Genomic DNA, 25,731 nt, shown 5'->3' with positions numbered 1-25,731 from the left:
ATATTCTGTCTACATTATACATACATGCACACACACACACACACACACACACCACCATCATCATTTAACATCCGTCTTTTATGCTGGCATATAATAAAGTAGTGAGATCCAAATGGCTGCTATACAAACAGTTGGTTAGCCTTTAGCAATATAAATATATGCCAGCTGCATTTAAATTGATGTAATGATTGCATTGTTCAATTAATTACATGGAGCCGCTTGAAACGGTCGTACTGCACCACTATTTGATATCCTGATGCTTATTTTGATTTTATATATATATATCATCATCATTTAACATCCGTTTTCCATGCTGGCATGGGTTGGACGGTTTGACTGGGGTCTAGGAAACCAGGAGGCTGCACCAGGCTTCAATCTGATCTGGCAGTGTTTCTACAGCTGGATGCCCTTCCTAACGCCAACCACTCCGAGAGTGTAGTGGGTGCTTTTTTTACGTGCCTCTGGCACAGGGGCCAGAGTGGGCTGGTATCGACCACAATCAAATGGTGCTTTTTACGTGCCACCAGCACAGGAGCCAGTCAAGGCGGCGCTGGCATCGGCTACATTCGGTAGATAGACTTTATATTCTAAATGTTACTCGTAGATCTCAAAACCAATATTTAATTATTTCATGATGCAAATATAAGAAACAGTACAGTCTATTTAAGCAGTGCAGTTTTAGCTGTTGCTACAGTGTGTCATCAAATATACAGGACGAATATCTTTTACAAGATTGACAGGGGCAGATAAGTAGGAAATGGCTTGACCAGAACTGGTCAGAAACAGGGTATTTGCTTGTCCATTAAGAACTTCAGTAAATCAGAAAACCTTAGTGTATCAATAATTAATTGACCGCCTTTCATCCTTTCAGGGTCCATAAATTAAGTACCAGTTGTGTACTGGGGTTGATCTAATCAACTGGCCCCCTCCCTAAAAATTTCAGGCCTTGTGCCTTGAGTAGAAAAGAATAATTAATTGACCTAGCAGCTAGCAAAGCATAATTTTTATGCGCATCAAATTTTCTGATTTAGTGAAGGTTTTAACTGTAGTGCCTATGTATGTATGTATGTAACGTCGACCACTAACGTGGACAATTAATGCGCTAGAAATAGATCACAACAAGATGTGATCTATTTCTAGCGCATTAATTGTCCACGTTAGTGGTCGACGTTATTTTTTAAAATGTACCTTAATCCCCTGAGATTGCAGATAATATTTCTGAATCTCTTTGATTCTTTAAATGTGCTGGCCCCCTGATAATTAATCGATATTAATTAATATATTAATATATGACTAATTACCAGATCTTATAATAATATGTATGTATGTATGTATGTATGTATGTATGTACACGACAATCATTCCAGGATTGTCCCTTGTATTTAACTGCACACTGCAGCAATGGCTAAAACCTGTATTATATAGAGTATACAGTTCTATATTTAAGAGATGAGGAATTATGTAAATAATGTTATATAGAGTATATTCTATACAATCAGTACATCGCTAATATTTTAAAATTATTTCAGATAATGTGTAGGAGTGGCTGTGTGGTAAGTAGCTTGCTTACCAACCATATGGTTCCGGGTTCAGTCCTACTGCGTGGCACCTTGGGCAAGTGCCTTCTACTACAGCCTCGGGCTGACCAAAGCCTTGTGGGTGGATTTGGTAGACGAAAACTGAAAGAGTGGTTGGCATTAGGAAGGGCATCTAGCTGTAGAAACCTTGCTAGATCGGACAGGAGCCTGGTGCAGCCTCCTGGCTCGCCAGCCCTCAGTCAAACCGTCAAACTCATACCAGCATGGAAAGTGGACGTTAAACAACAACGATGATATACAATGGTCTTCTTTCAGTTTCTGTCTACCAAATCCACTCACAAGGCTTTGGTTGGACTGAGGCTATAATAGAAGACACTTTCCCAAGGTGCCACACAGTAGAACTGAACCTGGAACCATGTAGTTGGGAAGTAAGCTTCTTACCACACACTCCTGCACCTATGAATGATAAAATGTAAAAACATTTATAAAAAAAGATCAAATTGTAATAAGTATTCACGTTTTTATCTTTCTCATTAAGTACATGCAGCCTTGAATTGACCAAAATTAACATTTTTAAAGATAAGCTTAACATTTGAATACAGTTTTGTCCTCATATGTTTCTAATATCATAATACATTAAGTTTTCCTGCTTGATTTGGAGGAGTCTAACAGTGATAAATGATTCATTAATTATTAGGGAAGGGACCATTGAGGTGTCCGGCCAGTTTCCTGTCAATGATGGTTAGTAGATTTGTGTCCATGTGTGTTGAAGTAGCCATTATGGTGTCACCCAGAAAATTACCATCCATTTCATTGCACACTGCAGTAATGGCCAAAACTTGTGCAAGTTATACAGAATATAGTCTATTAACATATTACGTCCCAGAGTACTTAAATTTCTGAATATTACTTTTAAATTTTTACAGATTGAGAAAAACAATTAAAACTCCTTTACTTCAAGTAGAAATGGAAATACTTGGTGTCATATAAATAGGACACTGAGACAATGAGACAATGTGATATAGCTTATTTAATGTTCTCATTTAGTGTCCTATTTATAGGACAGTGGGACTTAATGGGTTAAACAGAACATCAATAATATTTTTAATTATTTCAGATAATGCTGATATTTAGAGGTGATGCTTTATAATTCTTCATATAAATGCATTGATGTCACATGAATGATAAGGTGTAAAGTAAAACTACAAACATTCATTTGTTATTGAGGTAGTTTGTAAATAAAATTGTTGTAGAAACAATTAATTTACTTGGTCAGTCAGTTCTGACTGTAAAGCATATAGAGACAGGAGCAGGAGTGGCTATGTGGTAAGTAGCTTGCTTACCAACCGCCTAGTTCCGGGTTCAATCCCACTGCATGGCACCTTGGGCAAGTGTCTTCTACTATAGCCTTGGGCCGACCAAAGCCTTGCGAGTGAATTTGGTAGACGGAAACTGAAAGAAGCCTGTCGTATATATGTATATATATATATATATATATATATGTGTGTGTGTGTGTTTGTGTGTCTGTGTTTGTCCCCCACCCAACATCGCTTGACAACTGATGATGTGTTTACGACCCTGTTACTTAGTGGTTCGGCAAAGAGTCTGATAGAGTAAGTACTAGGCTTACAAAGAATAAGTCCTGGGGTTAATTTGCTCGACTAAAGGCAGTGCTCCAGCATGGCCACAGTCAAATGACTGAAACAAGTAAAAGAGTAAAAGAGACATCACAGTATATGTACAATAGCCAGGACTGACATGTACAATAGCCAGGACTGACATGTACAATAGGACTGATATGTAAATAGGACTGATATGTACAATAGCCAAGACTCACACACGTGTGAGTGTGGGGACAGACAGATATAAGTATATGCACATCTGTAAAATGTTTTTTTTGGTGTTGAGATGATCATGATTAGTCTAAGCTTAATTATTTCATCACACTTTTTTTTAACTAAACCAATGACACTTTTTATCCAATCCTCAGCCAACACATTATTACTCCACCCACAGATCAATGATCAAAAACATATCTGCCATGGCCATCTTATATTTTGGTTTCTTTGAGAAAACACTGTCTAACCTAGGTTTTTTTCTTGAAAACAGTAATGGGAAATTTGGTTGTTGACTGGCACCCGTGCCAACGTCGTCTCCTTCATTGGACACGAATCTCAGCTTGCGAAGACTTATTGGGGCAAGTGAAAGCGAAATCATGATGGCACCTGTGCTCAGCGTTGCCTTTCTGGCACTTGTGCCCGTGACATGTGTAAGGATTTTCAAGCGAGATGGTTGCCAGTGCCCCTGGACTGGCTCTTGTGTGGGTGGCACATAAAATACACCATTTTGAGCGTGGCCGTTGCCAGTTCCGCCTGACTGGCCTTTGTGCCAGTGGCATGTAAAAGCACCCACTACACTCTGAGTGGTTGGTGTTAGGAAGGGCATCCAGCTGTATAAACTCTGCCAAATCAGATTGGAGCTTGGTGTAGCCATCTGGTTTCACCAGTCCTCAGTCAAACCATCCAACCCATGCTAGCATGGAAAGCGGACGTTAAACGATGATGATGATGATGATGATTTCTTGCAAGATTCACTGAGGTATTTTGATACAACTGGTACATACATGGTACTTCGTCCAAATACAATGGTACATGCATAGTAGATTAGATAACCCAAATTGTACAAATATGTACCAGACTTAAAATAGTGTCTACATAATTGGTACCGTCATAAACTGTCTAATAAGCATCTACACTATAAAGTTTTACCAAAATTTTAGAGAAGATGCATGCAAATCTTGAGAAAAAATTCCCGGTCGAAAGGGTTAAGCTGATTTCAGATTTGAAACATGTAGTCACCTCCCCAATTTAGGGAGCTACTTAAAGCTATTGCATTGAGCTGTCAGGCAACAGTTTGGAGGTTCTATCCCCAGGAGGTTATGTATTTTGCCAGTGAAGCAGCCACAAGCAGAGAAAAAAAAATCACAAATTTATTACTGTATCTATTTAATGTAGAAAATCTATGATTGATTCTGCAATGTGAGGATGAGTGAGAGGAGAAGGAAGGGTGGTTAGTGTTCAATACAGAATCATATTTTCAGAACCAATCAAGTAGATCTTTACAATCCCAGATTAATCTCAGCAAGTCAGGTTTATTATTTGTGATAACAGTTCTCAGTTACTGGTCGAACAGGTTCAATGTTTACATATAAATCATTGAAATGTGGTTGTTAGGGAAAGAGGAGGAGGAGGAAAGAAAATTAAAAGCAGACTCTTCAGAAAGAATAGAGAAAAGAGACCTTGTGTGAGTGTGTTATAGACAAATGTATCAAAGCTAAATTGATAAAAGTTATTGTATATATTTGCTGACCTGACAATAAAGCAGCTACTTTTATTCCGGGTTCTTTAATGACTCTATACAAATTAATTACATTGTAATGAAATGTTAAAATGTCTCTTTTTATGCTGACATGGTTGGCAACAATAAACACCTGGCGGTTGTTGTTTAGCCCAGGTCAAAATTGGTCAAGATGACCTATAATCTAAAGACATTCTATCTATGACCAGTCAGCCTTTCAGGAATATTGCAGTTTAGTTCAATGAAACAGCACCTTGGGCAAGTGTTTCTTTACAGAAACAGTTCAAAACCTCATCAGCAGCAGTGGCTGTGTGGTAAGTAGCTTGCTTACCAGCCACATAGTTCTGGTTTCAGTCCCACAGCGTGGTACCTTGGGCAAGTGTCTTCTACTATAGCCTCGAGCCAACCAAAGCCTTGTGAGTGGATTTGGTAGATGGAAACTGAAAGAAGCACGTTGCATATATATATATACCCATGCTAGCATGGAAAGCGGACGTTAAATGATGATGATGATATATATATATATATATATATATATATGTATGTATGTGTGTGTGTATATGTTTGTGTGTCTGTGTTTCTCCCCACAACCGATACTGGTGTGTTTACGTCCCCGTAACTTACATTTACATTTGATGGATATTTGTTCTCATCTTGTTTGTCGGTAACACAATGTTTTGGCTAGAGCCTTCATCAGGTGTCTTGGGGAAATTTTGAACCTGGGTTCTCATTCCTAATGAATTTTTTGATGTTATTATTCAGGTCACTGCCTGGAATCGAACTCGGAATCTTGGGGTTAGTAGCCCGCACTCTTAACCACTATGCCACATGAATATCATATATTCATTTCTAATCTAGGCACAAGGCCCAAAATCTTGGGGGAGGAGGCTTACTTTGGACTCTTGATGCTGCCTTTGAACTGCTTTTGGATAATACACTAACACGCACCATTTAACATCATCATCACCATCATTTAATGTCCATTTTCCATGCTGGTATGGGTTGGACAGTTTGACAAGATTCAAAAGCCAGAGAACTGCATCAAGCTCTAACATCTACATTGGCATGATTCCTGCAGTCAGATGCTCTTCCGAATCCCAACCCTTATACAGAATGGACTCAGTACTTTTCTCATGCCACCAACATTAGTGAAGATGCAATGTAGCTCATAAGACAAGACAGCCCCTCAACTGAGAGGGGAGATGTGGTATTGTTGGAGGGGTGAGATGTGATATTATGGGGGGAGATGTGATATTGTGAGGGAAGATGTGGTACTGCTTTCTGCCAGATGTTGAGAGGGTTAATAAAATTAACTGTTCTCATGGAGAACAAGAGCATAAAGTCATTAATCTTCACTAAATGGAGCCTCTACAGGGTGAATCCCTCTACTAGAAATGACAGCTAAATCATTCTTAATTCACACTCTTCTGCATTTTAAAAAAGGAGACACTGAATAATTTAGAGAAAATCTGGAATAGTGACAGAATGACTTTTGAATGGTCCGCTTGATTGCACCTGATCTAAATTATTACACTGAGAGAGCTTCAACATGGATACCTGACCAGGTAAAAACAGTCAAAACAATTCTTAAATTACATCAAAAAAAAAAAAAAAAGCTATTTTGGATAATGCAGTCTAAAGAGACAGGATGGTCATAGTAAGACTGTCTCTGACTACAAGTTTTCCCTGATCAGGACTGACCTGGGGCTATCAACAACCCCCACCCCCCACCCTTCATTAAATGAGATGAAATATGAAAACACTGAGACTGGAATTAGGTTTCTGATGTAAAAACAATGACATTGTTTGTGTAACTGAGCAGAAATTACATCTTTCATTATATGAAACCTATTTAATCTGATTACATAAATAACAAGTGTGTGTGTGTGTGTGTAATTAACGGAGATAGAAAAGAGAATGAAATAAAACCTTGGTTCTCTCATACTTCCAATCTGTAAAACCAATTTATTCAATATAGATTTTGTGTTAAATGACATGAAGTTCATCTGCCAAAACACTGGTTATCTGTTACCATTCATGTTTATTCTGATGAAATCCACAGAGAAAGAGAGAGAGAGAGAGAGAGAGAGAGACAGAGAGAAAGAGAGAGAGAGAGAGAGAGTGAGAGAGAGAGTGTGTGAGAGAGAGAGTGTGAGAGAGAGAGAGATAGAGAGCTTGGGTTGGATTTAGAGGTTACATGTTCTTATTAAACTGTACGGAGGGGAAAAGATTTTTTTTTTTGAAGTACAAAGGTCATTTAGTTGCAAGTAAACATATAATCAGATCTATAAACTCATCATTGGAGAGAGAGAGAGAGAGAGAGAAAAAGAGAGAGAGAGAGAGAAAAAGAGAGAGAGAGAGAAAAAGAGAGAGAGAGAGAGAGAGAGAGAAAGAGAGTGTATGTGTGTTATGTGTGTGTGTGTGTGTGTGTGGTTATAAGACTTACATGAACTCAAGAGGCACATGACAGCTTGCCCAAACAAAGAATTATTTTTTTGAAAGTGGTCAATAAATAAATAAAAATAATTCTAAAAATGACTCGGGGGGGGATAAGGCTGAAGAAATAAAATGGAAAGAATACGTAACTCAGAGAACAAAGGAAATGGGTGTATTTTTACCCCCAGAATTTGCTGTCACAACAAAAACACAGCATCTATTTGTACTTATATATGTCTATATATATATCTATCATTATGGTTTAACATCCACTTTCCATGCTGGCATGGGTTTTATATATATACATATATATATATCATTGTTTAACGTCCATTTTCCAAGCTGGCATGGGTTATATATATATATATATATATATATATATATATATATATATGGGAGAATTTACGAAAAAAACAACAGACGAGGACAGGTGGTGTAAACAACAAAAGGATGTATTAGTTTAACGCTTGGGAATAGAGAAAGTCTTTAACGTTTCGAGCTACGCTCTTCAACAGAAAGAATACGGAGAAAACAAGGAGAAAAACACGGAGAAAAAAAATTGAATGTTTTGGTCAGCGATCTATCATGGCGAAATGCTTAGCAGTATTTTGCCAGTCACTACGTTCTGAGTTCAAATTCTGCCAAGGTTGACTTTCATCCTTTCGGGGTTGATAAATTAAGTACCAGTGAAACACTAGGGTCGATGTAACTGACTTACCCCCTCCCCCAAAATTTCAGGCCTTGTGCCTATAATAGAAAGGATTCTTATTCTTACTATTATTATTATTATTAATAAGGAGGAGAGGGAAGAGGAGGATTTCTGATACACAGGTACAAGATAAACAAATTTACAGGTGAGGCGTGTAGTGGATTAAATCATAAATCAACAGCAATATTTTGATTGATTTCTGCTCCACCTATATAAGGATGAAATACCATGGCAACCCAGACGAGATGGGAAACAAGGAGAAAAGAAATAAACATAGCAAAGGATTTCCTTGACGACCCATTGACTTCACCATTTCACCCTTGAATAATAATAATAATAATAAAAATAATAATAATGATGATGATGATGATGATGATAATAAGTAGTAGTAGTAGTAGCAGCAGCAGCAGCATCAGTAGTTGCAGCAGCAGCAGCAGCAGTAGAACATCACAGCCATGTGTTGAGAGGAATTCTTTGGGGTTTGAATAATTCACCTCTGAAAACATGGGTGTTTCATTTAACATCCTTAACCCTTATTCAAGGACCTTTTGAGTGGGATGGGCTACTCGACCTGAAGAAAATTCTAACTGGGCCCCACCTGCAAGGTCATCATGAGCTGTTTATTTTCATATGAGATCACCATGTCGCGCACATATGGTTGTGATGCATGTGCCTGGTGTACCGTTATCAGACGGGTAGTCATGATGGGTATACTGGGCTTCGTATATTCGTACTCCAATATCACTGATGGTGTATGCTGCTCTCTCACTCAAGCAAAAAGCCCTGAAATTTGTAGGAGGGTGCTGGCTGATTACATCATCCCTTAATGCTCATCTGATACTTATTTTATTGATCCCCAAAAAGGCGAAAGACAAAGTTAACCTTGGTAGGGTTTGAACTTAAAATGTAAAGAGCTGAAAAATACTAAGCATTTCGTCTGAGATGGTAACAACTCTACAAGAGCTTGAGGTTTTACTGTTAATAATAACTCCTTTATTTGCATGAAGGGCAAGAGATGAGGGGAAATTAGACAAATCATTTTTAGAATAAATGTTCTTCTACAATTATATATTTTGTGTCACACAAAGGAAAATATCTGCAATATGGACCGCTTCCTGTTGGCCTTGACACATTTCCTGTGTCCTTATGTTTACGAGGGGGAGACAAGCACCTCCACCCAGCCAAGCCTGCATCCAGGGACATGTTTCTGAGTTTTTGCTCGTCATCAGCCTGGAGTAGCATGACCTGCAAGTCGAAGATGCCTGTCAAGCTCTCGTAAACATAATAATTGTAGTGAAACACATTCACTGATTACAAAAATTAGAAATGATACATTTTTAAATCTCTGAGATGAAGAAATGTATCGTTTCTAATTCCAAAATGGTTAAAGTCAAATGTCACGTGACTGATGCTCAGCATCTACATCATAAACTTCTCAGAAAACATCAAGTCATACAGTTAGCAGAAGACTCTGCTGTTTGAGGATACGAGAACAAATATATCCCAGAACCTCACATTTGCAGCTAACTGGTTCTGCTTCTGAAGAAATGGAAAAGGAAATGAAGACACAGGAGTGGCTGTGTGGTAAGTAGCTTGCTTACCAACCACATGGTTCCGGGTTCATTCCCACTGCGTGGCACCTTGGGCCAGTGTCTTCTACTATAGCCTCGGGCCGACCAAAGCCTTGTGAGTGGATTTGGTAGACGGAAACTGAAAGAAGCCCGTCGTATGTATGTATATTTCATCATCATCATCATCATCGTTTAACGTCCGCTTTCCATGCTAGCATGGGTTGGACGATTTGACTGAGGACTGGTGAAACCGGATGGCAACACCAGGCTCCAGTCTGATTTGGCAGAGTTTCTACAGCTGGATGCCCTTCCTAACGCCAACCACTCAGAGAGTGTAGTGGGTGCTTTTACGTGTCACCCGCACGAAAACGGCCACGCTCGAAATGGTGTCTTTTATGTGCCACCCGCACAAGCCAGTCCAGGGGCACTGGCAACGATCTCGCTCGAAAATCCTACAGGAGCCAGTCAGGCGGTACTGGCAACGGCCACGCTCAAAATGGTGCATCTCATGTGCCACCCGCACAAGAACCAGTCCAGGGGCACTGGCAACGATCTTACTTGGCTTGCCGGGTCTTCTCACGCACAGCCCATTTCCAAAGGTCTCGGTCCGTAGTCATCGCCTCGGTGAGGCCCAATGTACGAAGGTCTTGCCTCACCACCTCAGCCCAGGTCTTCCTGGGCCTACCTCTTCCACGGGTTCCCTCAACTGTTAGGGTGTGGCACTTTTTCACGCAGCTATCCTCCTCCATTCTCACCACATGTCCATACCAGCGCAATCGTCTCTCTTGCACGCCACAACTGATGCTTCTAATGTTCAGCTTTTCTCTCAAGATACTTACACTCTGACGGGTATTCACATTGACATTACACATCCACATTGACATTACACATCCATATATGTGTGTGTGTGTGTGTGTGTGTGTGTGTGTGTGTGTGTGTGTGTGTGTGTGTGTGTGTGTGTGTGTGTGTGTGTGTGTGTGTGTGTGTGTGTGTGTGTGTGTGTGTGTGTGTGTGTGTGTGTGTGTGTGTGTGTGTGTGTGTGTGTGTGTGTGTGTGTGTGTGTGTGTATATGTTTGTGTCTGTGTTTGCCCCCCCCCCCAACACCACTTGACAACCGATGCTGGTGTGTTTACGTCCCCGTAACTTAGCGGTTCGGCAAAAAAGACCGATAGAATAAGTACTAGACTTCCAAGAATAAGTCCAGTATGGCCGCAGTCAAATGACTGAAACAAGTAAAAGAGTAAAAGAGAGAGAGAGAGAGAAAGGACATTGCAGAGATATTGCAAATTTATGTTATTTTAATATTGTTAATAATTTGAACTATTTACCATCATTATTGATGACATGGATAGACTAATTACATATTAATCATAATGAGAAAATGACAATGGAACTTTAACATATGAACAGTGAAGAAATAGCAGATAAAAAGCCTGGCATAATTTTCCATGACAAAAATTAGCGTAATAATAACTGACACAGTAAATTAATGTGTCGCACAGATGCAAGATGGGAAGCTAAGGAGTTACACGGACATAACTGTTGAATTAGATAGTATTGCCACAGTAGAGAGAGAGAGGGGGAGAAAGAGAGAGAGATGTTTATCATTCTACTGCTGATAACTTACAGATGCATCATCATCATTTGGCGTCTGCTTTCCATGCGGGGGGGGGGGGGCAACACTGAAGAATTCTAGTCAAATTGCCCCCAGTACTTATATCAGTCTCTTTTGTTGGACTGTTAAGTTATGGGGATGTAAACAACCAACCAGTTTTCAATGAGTGATAGGAAGCACAACACGCACACACACACACACACACGCACGCACACACACACACACACACACACGCACAAACAGGATTCTTTCAGTTTCTGTGCACCAAATCCACAAGGTTTAGGCCGGCCTGAGGTAGACACATGCCTAAGGTACCATGCAGTGGAACTGAACCCAGGACCATGTGGTTGGGAAGCAGACTTCTTACCACACACCCACACCTCATCAGTTTATAATTATCTAGAAATTTTGGCTTTCTGTACAACACCTAGCAGAATCATTTGAGTGTTTCAATAAATACTTTGTGGCATTTCTTCCAGCTTTTTACGTTCTGAGTTCAATTCCTGCTCAAGTCACCTTTGCATTACCACTTTTCAGGGTCAATGGAATAAAGTGCCAGTCAAATACTAGAGATTGCTGGCCTTGTGCTCCAATCAGAAACCATTCTATCTGTTTGTCTGTATATATATATATATATATATATATATATATATATATATATATATATAAAATTGAGATTCAGTTGAATGAGGTACTTAAGTGGAAGCACCAAGTCCAGTCTGGTATTATCCGCACAGCTTGAAGTGGATAAAATCAAAATAAGCAACAGGATATCAAGTAGTGATGCAGTACGACCATTTAAAGAGAGGAGGTATTCTCTGATGATGAAAATACAACAGTGATCAGATATTCACATCCAAATCTGCCAGAACGTATTAAAAATGGATACATCATTGTTTATAGAAGTGATTTTAAATTCTGTCTTGAGTATTACTGGTATTTTGTAAATATGATATAAAAAAATAACAACAAAATAACAGTTGATCTCTCTCATCCCCCCTGTACATAAAACTCGAGTTGTTATCAGTCCTACTCAACAACAAGGACTGCTTAACTGATTATCATCCTGCGTTTGAGAATTTAAAATCACTTCTTTAACTTTCTAAGACACCTCAACGCTTCTAAAAGCAATCTTTGTTTGTTTACATTTATCATAATTTTAATTTATCGTTGTTTATATTTTGTAAACCTCATGAATTATTTTTGCTTCAGTATTTGAATTATCTATTATTATCTCTATTGATAATCAGTTAAGTAGTCCTTGTTGTTGAGTAGGACTGATAACAACTCGAGTTTTATGTGCGGGGGGGGGGGGGGAATGAGAGAGAGCAACTGTTGTTGTTGTTATTGTTTTATATTATATATACAAAATACCAGTAATATTCAAGACAGAGGACATTTGGAAAGACAAAAAATACAGCTCTCTTCTACCTCAGCCATCTTTGTTTCATTATCATAACTAATGACCCTTTCTACTATAGACACAAGACCAGAAATTTGTGGGGAGGGGGCCAGTCAACCCCAGTATGCAACTGGTACTTAAAGGATGAAAGGCAAAGTTGACCTTGGCGGAATATTATCATAGCTAATAATGATAGCAATCTTTTCTGCAATAGGCACAAGGCTTGAAATTTTAAAGGGGAGGGGCTAATTGATTACATGAACCTCAGTGCTCAACTGGTATTTATTTTGACCCCAAAAGGATGAAAGCCAATGTTAATCTCAACAATAATGATAATAAAAATAACAAGAGCACTCAGAGAGCGCAAACCTCTGCCAAGGCAACACCAATGTCCTCTCAATGATTAGCCGGAGATGATTTTTAAAATGAGAATATCTGAAATAAACGCGATTGCTCTCACAAACGAGAATACTAAAAATGAACTCAACCACTCTCAAAAATTAAGTAAAAAACAGAAAAAATAATCCAGAATCCTTGTCCGGTACCGGATTGATCCCAAAATCTAAATAGTTCGTGCCAGTCATGAGGCCAAACATCCCTGAAAGTTTCATCCAAATCCATCCAGCGGTTCTTGAGATATCTTGTCCATGGACAAACAAACAAACAAATGTGACTGAAAACAATACCTCTGCCTTCACTAAGGCAGAGATAACAAAAGAAATATAAATATATATATTTACAAAAAAATCTGTGAATATAATTCTAGATCTATTAAAATAGTAGCAGCTTTATATAAACTGGCAACTGCAACATACCTTGCTCATTCAAGTGAACCATGGTCAATTGATTCCTGGCTGTTATTCATACCTGTACACACCTGTACATCCACACACCTGGCTGGTTACATCAATCTACAGTCTGCACTCCCACACAACATTCCAATACTTCCCACCCACTCGTTCTTTAGATCAATGCTGAAAGATGGCCCAGGGTTGTACAAATTTTGAACTGGTCTCTATACAGCAGGTCAGTTCATTCATTTGTACAAACCATCGTGTGTGTGTGTGTGTGTGTGTGTGTGTGTGCGCGTGTGTGTAGAAATACATATCTGCGTAGAGATATTGTTTTATTCTTTTGTTTGTTTCAGTCATTTGGCTGCGGCCATGCTGGAGCACTGTCTTCAGAGTTAAAGGAATCAACCCCAAGAGTTATTCTTTGTAAGCCTAACACTTATTCTATCAGTCTCTTTTGCTGAACCACTAAGTTACGGGGACGTAAACACACCAGCATCAGTTGTCAAGCAATAGTAGGGGGACAAACACAAAGACACATACATAGATGCATATATCTATAGCAATCTATATATGTATGTATGTAAATGTTTGTGTGTCTGTGTTTGTCCTCACCGACATCACTTGACAACCGATGCTGGTGTGTTTACGTCCCCGTAACTTAACGGTTCAGCAAAAGAGACCGATCGAGTAAGTATTAGGTTTACAAAGAATAAGTCCTGGGGTCAATTTGTTCAATTAAAGGCGGTGCTCCAGCATGGCTGCAGTCAAAATGAGTGAAACAAGTAAAAGAATATATATAAATATTGTTGGTGATTTTTTTCTTTTTTCTTCTTCCTTTTTTTTTTGGACTTTCCTCAGTCTCCTGTTTCTGAAGAAGAGCTTTGCTCGAAATGTGAAACAACCACTCTTTCTTTCCTTCTCTGAGCATCTCATTAATACTTTGCATGTACCACGCCCTCACATTGTTGATTTTTTTCTTGTTTTTTTTCTGTTTTTTTTTTAAATTAATTATACACAAACACACACACATATATATATATGATGGGCTTCTTTCAGTTTCCGTCTATCAAACCCACTCGCAAGGCTTTGGTCGGCCTGAGGCTATAGTAGAAGACACTTGCCCAAGGTGCCACGCAGTGGGACTGAACCTGGAACCATGTGGTTGGTAAGCAAGCTGCTTACCACACAGCCACTCCTGTGCCATCATCATCATCATCGTTTAACGTCTGCTTTCCATGCTAGCATGGGTTGGACAGTTTGACTGAGAACTAGCAAGCCAGGAGGTTACACCAGGCTCCAATCTGATTTGTCAAGGTTTCCACAGCTGGATGCCCTTCCTAATGCTAACCACTCTTAGAGTGTAGTGGATGCTTTTACATGCCACCTGCACAGAAGCCAGTTAGGCGGCACTGGCATTGGCCTTGACTATCATTTCACTCGGTTCAACAGGTCTTCACAAGCACGGCATATCACCCAACGACTGAAGGGTGTTTTTAAATGGGCTGGTTATGTAACACTGGCATAGGTCATGGTTACAGTCTCACTTTACTTCCTGGATCTTGTCAAGCACAGCATATCTCCAAAGGTCACAGTCGCTTGTCATTGCCTCTGTGAGGCCCAATGTCCACCACCCCATCTCAGGTCTTCCTGGGTCTACCTCTTCCACAGCTTCCTTCCACTGTTAGAGTGTGACACTTCTCCATACCATTGTCCTCATCCATACACATCACATGACCATACCAGTGCAGTCATTTCACTTGCACACCACATCTGAGGCTTCTTATATCCAACCTCTCACTGTTCAATATTAGCAGGTGTGTGTGTGTACACACACACACACACACATGCTAATATTGAATAGTGGGAATGAGTGCTCAATACCGCATTTACTCTTTTACTTGTTTCAGTCTTTTGACTGTGGCCATGCTGGAGCACCGCCTTTTAGTCAAGCAAATCGACCCCAGGACATTCTTTGTAAGCCTAGTACTTATTCTATCGGTCTCTTTTTGCCGAATCGCTAAGTTGCGGGGGCATAAACACACCAACATCGGTTATCAAGCAATGCTAGGGAACACACACACACACACACACACACACACACGACTGGCTTCTGGATAAATATGTGGATAAATATATTTTTGCTTGTGGGTGAATGAGGGAACTGATGGTTTCATGTGAAGAGATCTTCACAATTATTCAAACGTGCCTCACATTTCAACCCAGGCAAAGTTTGTTTTTTGGAGGGAAAAAAATGTGTTTAAGCTATAAATATTTTACCTGGTTTGAATATTCTGAGAAAACTTATGAGCCTTTTAACCCTTTTGATAGAAACCCCTGCTGGAAACTGCTCCTAGTTCCATGATACAACCTCCTTTTAAAATGATCAAAATTAAAACATTCCATCATAATTTCATGACAATTTATCTTCCAGATGCCAACTTAATAATAATAACTAATAATTATTATTATTAATGCTAACTTAATAACTAAATTATTTTACTAAAGTCTTCGTTATTTCAAAAATCAATTGAAACAAAAAATAGTGGATTTCTACAGAAAAATGGTAAGGAAAGGGCTTAAACATTCAACAGTTCCAGTTTCTGCAACTTTGTGAAGTTACAGCAGCCCTAAGAGGACACAATCAGCACTGCTCTATGCAGTCATTCAATTAGCTAGAAATAGCAGTCAAATTTCCTTTAAAAAAAAAAAAATCCAGACTGTATAATTCAGATTGATCTAAGCTAGGTCTGAAAATAAAACAGGATGGTCACAGCTGGTGCTTTTGATTGTAAAAGGTCTACATGAGCATGGCTGACCTGAAACTAAAACAACAACTGCAATAATCAATCTTCAAAACAATTTGCACAAAACCAGTTCATGTTATATGTTGGAACTATTATGAGTTGGAGAGAGACATGTTTGTCCTGATGTCAGAATATTCCTATGTTAAAATGCAGAAAGATGTCAGTGAGTAAGAGTGAGTGTATGATATAAATAACTTGCCAAACCTTGTGAGGGTTGTTCAATCTGCTAGAAACAGCAGTTACATCTCACTTCAATACTACTCTACCATCATATAAAATATGGTTAAAATATGCTGAGCCTGGGAATAAAAGACAGGATAGTCAAAGCTAGAAATCTTTGGCCAAAGGACTAATCTAACCTAAGGCAATAACATTCTTCAGTTGTAAGTTTTGTATTGTTAGAATTCTGCTAACTAATTCTGTCCTCCACACACAAATCCTAAGTCCATGGAAAGCAGACGTTAAACAACTACAACAAAGATGATGATGATGGCACAGGAGTAGTTGTGTGGTAAGTAGCTTGCTTACCAACCACATGGTTCCGGGTTCAGTCCCACTGTGTGGCACCTTGGGCAAGTGTCTTCTACTATAGCCCCAGGCCGACCAAATGTGTAAAATGAGGGAGACAATGATGTTCTTCAGTTTGATAGAAAAAGTGCATTCCAACAGAAATATGGTAATAAAGGGGTTAATTTATTGGAATGTGTTGATTTTTGCTTAACTAAAAGACAATTAAAACTATGCAGCAAGCACCTGTAAATCTGTGATTTCTACATTCTTTGCAAAAACCCTTCATGTTGGAAACCATTTTCTCAATGGAAGATTCAGCCTTGAATATCAGAGCTAGGTAGAGGAATGGTCAGTGGGTTGTGCTGGGTCACTGTTCAGTTTCCTATCCCAGGGTTATTTAGCACTGACCTCAGGTTAAACAACTCCATCTTCCATTTCATTGTTCCTACAGAACCTTCCTCATTTAACCCTTTCATTACCAATCCAGCTGAAACTAACTCTGTATTACAAATGTCTTGTTTTCATAAGTTCTGAATTAAAATCTTCCACCAAACCTTAATCACAATTTATGTTCCTAACACTAGCTTAATGATAACCAAGTTATTTTACTAAATTCTTTGTTATATATAAAATTAATTGAAAGAAACACAGAGCATCTCAACAGAAATATGGTAACAAAAGGGTTAAAATATATAATAGAGAAACAATTCTTAACCTTTTCGATACCAACCTGGCTGAAACCACCCTTGGCTCTGTAGTACAAATGTCTTGTTTTCAAAAATTCTGTATTAAAATCTTCCTCCTTAGTCACAATTTATGTTCCTAACACTAGCTGAATGATAACTTAGTTATTTTACTAAATTCTTTGTTATATATAAAATTAATTGAAAGAAACACAGAGCATCTCAACAGAAATACAGTAACGAAAGGGTTAAAATTGCTGCAGTTGCAGTGCTCCACAAATGTTTATTCTTCCATTCATTGAAAGTTAAACACAAACTGATATAAACAGACAACAAAATGTGGCCCAGCTGAATGACTCATTAATAAAGTGGTGACCTCCACCATAGAATGAAAGGGTTTATTCAATAGGTCTAGATTCAAAATGAGGAAATCTTTCAGATATCTATGTCATGAAATACACAAAAAACTATGAGGCTGGGAGATATATCTGGCCCCTCTTGCCCCAGTATATCTTGCACCAATTAATTTCATTCCCTGACGCACATTCTGAATCACTCCACAGACACCCCAACACTTCTTTCTCATATCAAATCCTAACCTCTAAACTGAGACTGGAGTCTATCAACATAACATGTCATCTGACCACTGCTTCACCATTATTGCCCAACACAATCACATTCAAACGGTGTTACCTTCCCACCCACCATGACACTATGGCCAACTGAATTGACCAGAGCTCTGCAGTTCTGTCACTTCTCCCTGGTACCATATCTGCTTCCTTCCAGACCCAACAGAAACAATTAGATGAGTGCGTGAAACTCATTCTTTTAGTTATGTCTTTCCACATCCTGTCACACAGCAAAAACTATATTCCAAGTCTTCAGTGCATCCACTTAGCCCTGATCCTGAAATCACTAACTACCAGTCTATGTTGTGGGGTACATTCTTCGCCTGGGAAGGTTTTGGCATTTATAAGCAGCCATCTTTCCCTTTTTCTGGAGAGGATGTAGTCAATTTGGCTAGTGTGTCTGCCAGAACAGTTGGTGACTAGGTGACTGGCAGGTTCCCTGAAGTAAGTATTGCAAACCATGTTGTCCAACATGTCCATTGAAGTCACCAGCCACAAAGAGAAGATCCCTGTCATTCGTCAACGAGTTAGTCTGCAAAGGGTGTCATAAAATCGGTCTTTCTGTCCATCGGGTAGTCCCGGCTGAGGAGTATAGGCCGAGATAATGGTTGTAAACCCATGATGAAGCACTAATCTAATCTTAAGTATTCTGTCGCATACTCTGACTACCTTGAATACCTTAACCCATTTCTCTGCAAGAAGTATACCCACGCCCCCGACCCCATCAGTGTTCTCTGCCCAGAAAATCTTGTACCTGTGTTCTTTGCCTGTGAGGAACCTTGCGAAACCTCCTCTCCACCTTACATCTTGGATGCAGCACATATCGACACACCTCTATTCAAGCATCTCAACAATCTCACCAGACCTACCTTTCAGTGTGCCGACATTGAGAGTGCCAACCCTGAAGGTGTGGGAGGTATGGGCCCAGGAAACCCTGGGATGGGGGACAGCAGCATCATGTACCTGAAAAGAAAGCTCGCATTTGGCAGAATTCATATATATTTGTGTGTGTGTGTGTGTGTGTGTGTGTGTGTTTATGCCAACCATCACTTGACAACTAATGCTGGTGTGTTTATGTCCATGTAACTTAGCATTTTGGCAAAAGAGACCGATAGAATAATACTAGGCTTACAAAAAATAAATCCTGGGATCGATTTATTCAACTAACTCCCTTTAAGGTGGTGCTCCAGCATGGCCGTAGACTGGAACAAGCAAAAGAATATCTAAAGTAAAACCTTACGTCATAATTCTAAGAAAGAAACACTCATTAAATTGTTCCAAACATCAGCTTAGTTAAATACTTTCCAAAAATCTTAGAAATTCCTTGAAATACATGGATGGTGTATTTCCATCTGAAATATGAAACCAAACAAAAGAAAACCTCTTGTGTTTGGTAAAGATTCTATACTGGAGGATATTTTCCATGTGTGTGGATGTGAAGAATATATCAAAAAACATTTCACTTACATTCACCCACATTATTTAATAATGTGTGTGTGTGTGTGTGTGAAAGTCTTTAAATGCCTGTTTCTAAGTCGACGCCCAAATAGTCACAAGCCACACAAGATGAAAGTATGAGCCAAGAAAGTGAAATTCTCATTGGACATACTTGCTTAGATAACTTTAGTCTCAGCTATCTTTTCCTCTTGTATTGCCCAAAACTTAAAGAATAGTAATCAGTTGTGAGTTGATTCCTGACAATGTGCGTGTGTGTGTTGTGGTAGGGTGAAAGTAAGAGTGAGAGAGAGAGAGAAAGAGAAATGGCCTGAGGTTGTGTTTAGAGGTGTACAGGGGTGCATCAGGTTTTTTTAGGTCATTTGTACGAATTTAGAAAAATATGCTCATCAAAGAAAAGCTGTATTTGAAAACAAGTTGCTAGAAATAAACTTGAGGATCCTTTTATCAGACCTATTCAATGAATCCATTGTTAGCAACAATGGCTGCTTCAAACAGGGTCGGAAGCATTGACATGCCCGAAACAGATGATCTTTATCAATTTTGGACAAAGTAATGTAGAACAGTAAAATGCAGGAATTAAGTACATATTCAAACCAAAACAGGTTTGTTTTTTGTTAACCACAAATTCTATCAGTACTAAATGAAATTAAATAAATGTAATTCCAGCTGGGAATGCCACTGAGACTAAATTTTCCCCAAGTTAAAAAAAAAATGGTACCTCATCGCGTACAACGATGAATATTCTAGTTGATCCAGTCAACAAATTAAGTCGATTATATCGACCCCAGTGTGTAACTGGTACTAATGTTTCTGCCAGTTCACCGCCTTTGTAGAGATAAACAGGTTTAGCTTAAACAGTTATTTCAATCACTGGACAACATTACTTGAAGAAATCATCGTCGTCTAATTATATGTTGCTGAGATCGTGGGCGTCCTTTTGTCTTTTACTTGTTTCAGTCATTAGACTGTGGCCATGCTGGAGCACCACCTTGAAGACTTTTAGTCAAATGAATAGACCCAGTACTTTTTTTTCCTTCACAAGCCTGGGAATTATTCTATTAGTCTCCTTCGCCAAAGAGTTCAGTCACAGGGTTGTAAACACACCAACACCAGTTATCAAGAGGTGGTGAGGGACTGACAGACAGACACACACATATATACATACACATGACAGGCTTCTTTCAGTTTCCATCTACCAAATTCACTCAAGGTTTTGGCTGGTCCGAGACTATAATAGAAGACATTTGCCCAAGGTGTCATGCAGTGGGACTGAACCTGGATCCATGTGATTAGGAAGCAAACGTCTTACCATATAGCTACACCCGTAATTTTTGTTTTCTTTCTTTATAGAGAACCTCCTACACAGTCGCTTAATCTAGAACTAATAGCTAAATCTGCAGCAAATCACACACACCCTACCAGCTCAATAAAGAAGACATTGGATACTGTAGCCCTAAAGACAGTAGGTTTGGATTAAAGATGGGATCATCACAACTATCTTTGATTATAGAACTGGGTCTAAAGAATAAGAACTGGCCAATATCGAACCGATCAAAGTCTATGTAGTATTTCTAGTTTTCCTAGGCCAGCCAGAAATAACAACCAAATCTCCTTCAAATCACACATTGATTATGAAATAGCACGCATTTGATAATATCGTCCAAAAATTGTCTACAAAAAGAAAAAAGGGTGCCACGGTTGGAATGTCTGATCATAAGTCAGTTTGATCAAGGTTAATCTGATGGGTGTGGGGTTAACAGGGGCATAAAACAAAATTACGACAAATGTACAGGAATTAGCTAAGCAACAGAACAATGCACAGACGTTGGTGAATGAAACATATGTTCAAACCAGTGCCGCCGCGTGACAATGACAAAATACGCTTGATGCATTGGTTGAGTTTGGCGGATTATTAAACTAGTTGTGAGTTGTTTGCAGCTGTGATTCGTACACCTGTCTTGTAAAACAATGGAGTCTAAATTCACTAATATTTCAGCACTTTTGTATCACCTGGGGTCACGTAATACTTTTCTTTTCAGTGACTGTCCTTGCCGTATGATATAATACATTCAACAAAGAGCGAGTGCGCCCGCCTTTCTCTCTGTACAGTTCAGTTGTTAACTGACCTCTGTCTTGGCGGATTTGAACAACAGAAACTCCGGTTATTAGAATCGCCCACGCACGACATTACATTGCTAACACCCTTTAAAACTAGGGAGCCTCTACGTAGACACTCAACTTGCCAGTGATAATAGTCAAATACCCCCAAATCACACTCATTCGTCTTTCAATGATGTAGTTTTAAATATCTTGTATTAGAAAATAAGATAGGATGGTCGCGGCTGGAACGATTTTGATCACGTGTCTGATCAACAAAGGCTAACCAAGTGTGTCACGCTATTGTTTTTCTCATCTGAGAAAATAAAATGCAGACTGCGTGCCTTCCTAAGCAATCGATTATTAAGCATGGTATCTTAATCCAGAGAGACGGAAGGTCAGTATCATGTCCATAGCACTTAACTTCCCATCCCCACCCCACCCCCCACCCCAAAAAAGAAAAAAACATTGGTCATTAAACTAATTTGTGTTGTACATCGTCAGTGCGTAGGTCGGTATCTGACGAATATGTTGTTTAACCATAGGCAAAACATGAGCAAACAGGCCTATGATCAAAACCACTCCAACCATGCTCATCCAGTCTCTTTGTTGTAAAGCACTACACTAATATATTGTATGTTTATTTCAGACGGTAGGGAGCCATCTGGGGGAAACCGCACCCCACTCGTTAGTTTGTAGGATGAACAATAAATCTATCATTAGGTCATCGACAAAAGCAGTATTTAAGTAAAACACATGGTGGAACCTTGGAATACGACACGACACGACACGACACTTGGAAGCTATCAGTGACGAGTTGACAGACGGAGTGAAACACACAAGAAACACTGACAAATTCTCAAAAGGAATCCAGAATGAAATTATAAAGTAAAAGTACATTTTCGCACACATATACTGTGTGTGTGTGGGGGGGGGGAGTATGTAAGAAGAGTAACGACAAAAGATTGCTTGACACAGCAGACAGATAAAAGTATGTTGAAATACATACGAGAAAGACTTACTAAATAAAATAACAACAATAATAATAATATAAAGCAAATTAATCTGATGTCTGTTTTATAACTAAATGTTAGTTACATATGTTATCTTAGTAAAACTGGAATAAACAGAAACGTAATGCAAATATCCTTGTTGCAACAAAAAATAAAAAGAAACTGATGAAGTTGATAGGAAACTGAAGATGAAATTTGAACGAAGACAGTGTAAAGTTTGCCACAGATAAATAGTGTTGTTGTTAAGATAACAAGAATTTTTAAAATGTGGCGAAGACAGAAGTATTTAATATTTTGACATTTCTTTTATCTCGAGTTCGACTTAGAGAAAACAGAAGTAAATATCACAGCAAGGAGTCGGAAAAACAAGAAATTATTCAGACTTCCACTGGTAGAATCATTATAATCATTCTATGTGTGCGTGTATATATATATATATATATATATATATATATATATATATATATATATATATATATAATTGACATAAGCATTCACATTGATACAGGTATACAGATATTCACAGAACGATATATGTATATATATATATATATATATATATATATATATATATATATATATATATATATATATATGTTATATGCGATATAAATTCTTGGCCCAAAAAATATACACAGAAATTAAATGGTTTTAACACTCACACACATATTATAAGGTTTTTAACTTTTAAATTTTCATATTCAAAAGAGACAGAGACTTCATATAACGGTTGCTACATCCTCTGGAAAATTATTATTATATATATATATATCCGATATAATTATGGGAGTGGTGAGTTTATGAATAAAGCTAGTGTTTTAGATAAAACAAATATGTATTTCATTTGTTTCGCGTAATTTTCTAAGTCTGCATTTAAAATGTGTCTCTTGGTCGCCTCGCTTATTCATACAATTAACATGTTTTATGTTGGTTTTTCTGTTCGACAAGTAAAAAAAAAAAAATAAATAACATTTTAGTCTTTACAGTCATATAAAATACTTACTCGCCCATTTTCCCGTCGTAGCAGCAGCTGATAATAATAGTAAAAAGATATTAAATCCAAGTATAATATGTGGAGCAAGGTGCTGCTGAAATGCGCAGGATGAAATGTGAAGGGGAGATCTATGAATGAGAAAAACGTAACGAGGTTTGAATACGTTGTACGGATGGACAGAATGGAAATAAATAGCAATCGCAGATGGTTTGTCAGTTGCTGTGGAAACGCAGTAGGCGTCTGTCGGAAGCTGGTTGTACAGCAGGAATTAATTAATGTACTTGTTTTCGGGTGGGAGGATTCGATCTCGGTAAAACGAACTCACCGAACCACCTATCGAGTCACTGATTCAAAGCTTCGTCAATAGAATCTATTTTTTCTCTCATTCTTTTTACGGTGCCTGTTGTATTTCTTGTAATTAAATTACAGTATATAACAGCAGCTCTCAAGCTTTTTTCATTTCGTCACGCATTGGAGATCAAGTGGGAACCCCCCCCCCCAAAAAAAAAAGCAACAAAAGCTGGCGTATTTCGTATGAAAAGTAACACTTCACTCTTACACTTTAAGCGTAAAGATAAAGAAAAATAATTTTTTTATTAAAGTCTAAGATTTAGAAAAATGTAGAAAACCATCTCGTTTTATAAACCATACTTAGGAAAATGATTTAATAATAAAAGAAAACTAAACTGGATCTCCATTATATGACAACGCTTTAGTGAGTTTTGTAAATGTTTCGTTGTCCCAAGATGAAAAATAACAAAAAGGTTACCCTGAAGAATGGTGAGAAATGGACGCGGGAAAGGGCCATTCCCCGTCGTAGGATTCATTTCTACAGATGGTAATCGCTCTCCTCCCGATTAGTTTCTAGCTTGAGGAAGTGATTCAGGGACCCAATAAACCAGACTTTTCTAAATTTCTACCGGTTTCGGTTCGAAACGAACCAGTCGGAGAGCAACTGGCGAATACAGCTAACATGGTTCGAAATATATATACTTTGACGTGAAAATGATGGTGTGGCCACAACTCAGTCAGGGGTGACTTATATCAAAACAACAACAATGACAACCCCTATTAAAATAACCAGACTCGAATATTTAGAACACTCTCTATTTAACTTATTTACAACACTGGAAAATAAAAAGGAACAAATAGGGATTTCAGCTTAGCCATTTTGGCGTTGCGTATTTGGCGTTTCTGATTCGGCAGTCTTACTTGAGAGTAGACAACTCTCTCTCTCTCTCTCTCTCTCTCTCTCTCTCTCTCTCTCTCTCTCTCTCTCTCTCTCTCTCTCTCTCTCTCTCTCTCTCTCTCTCTTCGCGCGCTCGCGCGCTCTGTGTGTGTGTGTATGTGTGCTTCTTGCACCAAAACTACTGTCACCAAAATAGGCTGAATGTTCAAATAATCAGCGTTCAAACTGCACCCAGTCCGTCTCATTCTGGGGCAAATATCTTTGAAGTGCTTGTAATCTGATGTAAGACTTTATGTCATCACCGGGCTGTCATAGTCTGCCAGGTTTTGTTTGTATGTTGAAATGTAGAATAGAAATTAAAAAGGTTTTAATTTATTCAGAAAATTCACAAAAATAAAGGAGAAATACAGCAATATCCTGGCTATGATTGAATGTTTTACAAGAACCAAGTGAGTCTAATACAAGACGTGTAACAATTATAAATACTGAATGAACATATACGAGTTCATTCTTCCTTTGTTGTAGAAAGACCATAACCAACCATATCTGTCAGGAAACCTAGAGCCCCAAGTTGAGTTTGGAATTTCAGTTACCCTGTTTTGCTGGAGTGACACAACTAGTAAAGAGGAAGAGGAAGAGGTGCATTTGTTGTGGTGAAGACCCAACTGGAATATTGAGCCCCCATAATAATAATTCACTGCCAATAGGTGATTTGGTAGGAAATCTGGTACCACCAACAGATTGTTCAATTCTTAGCAAGTGTTGTCATGACCTCTCTATCACCATGTCTCACCTCTGTTGCAGATGGCATGAAAAAGAGGGAAACTTTTCTTACCACTTACTGACGTGACGTCATCTCTCCCCTTTCTGGTCTTCCTTCCACCACAGTATTACTAGATAGTGGACACAGTGTTGATTTTCAACCATTTAGA

General features: G+C 38.6%; 1 protein-coding gene across 8 annotated transcripts in view; it reads right to left on the bottom strand.

Annotated features, from left to right (window-relative positions):
- The window catches only part of LOC106873756 (mechanosensitive cation channel TMEM63B), an 84,905-nt gene extending 61,178 nt beyond the window's left edge, over positions 1 to 23,727 (bottom strand). For 4 of the 8 annotated variants that reach the window (XM_089353370.1, XM_089353374.1, XM_089353372.1 and 1 more), the window contains exon 1: positions 23,620 to 23,727. The gene's annotated coding sequence lies outside the window, so the exon portion shown is untranslated. Of the gene's footprint in view, positions 1 to 23,278 lie in introns of all 8 variants that reach the window. The other 4 variants (XM_089353373.1, XM_089353377.1, XM_089353375.1 and 1 more) reach the window with 3 other exon arrangements.
- Between the last annotated feature and the right edge of the window lie 2,004 nt (positions 23,728 to 25,731).

The sequence above is a fragment of the Octopus bimaculoides genome, chromosome 6 (assembly GCF_046866305.1).
Source record: "Octopus bimaculoides isolate indiv1 chromosome 6, ASM4686630v1, whole genome shotgun sequence".
Taxonomy (NCBI): Eukaryota; Metazoa; Mollusca; class Cephalopoda; order Octopoda; family Octopodidae; genus Octopus; species Octopus bimaculoides.
Note: the sequence above shows the minus strand (reverse complement) of the source record. Positions and strands in the feature narration are given on the sequence as shown.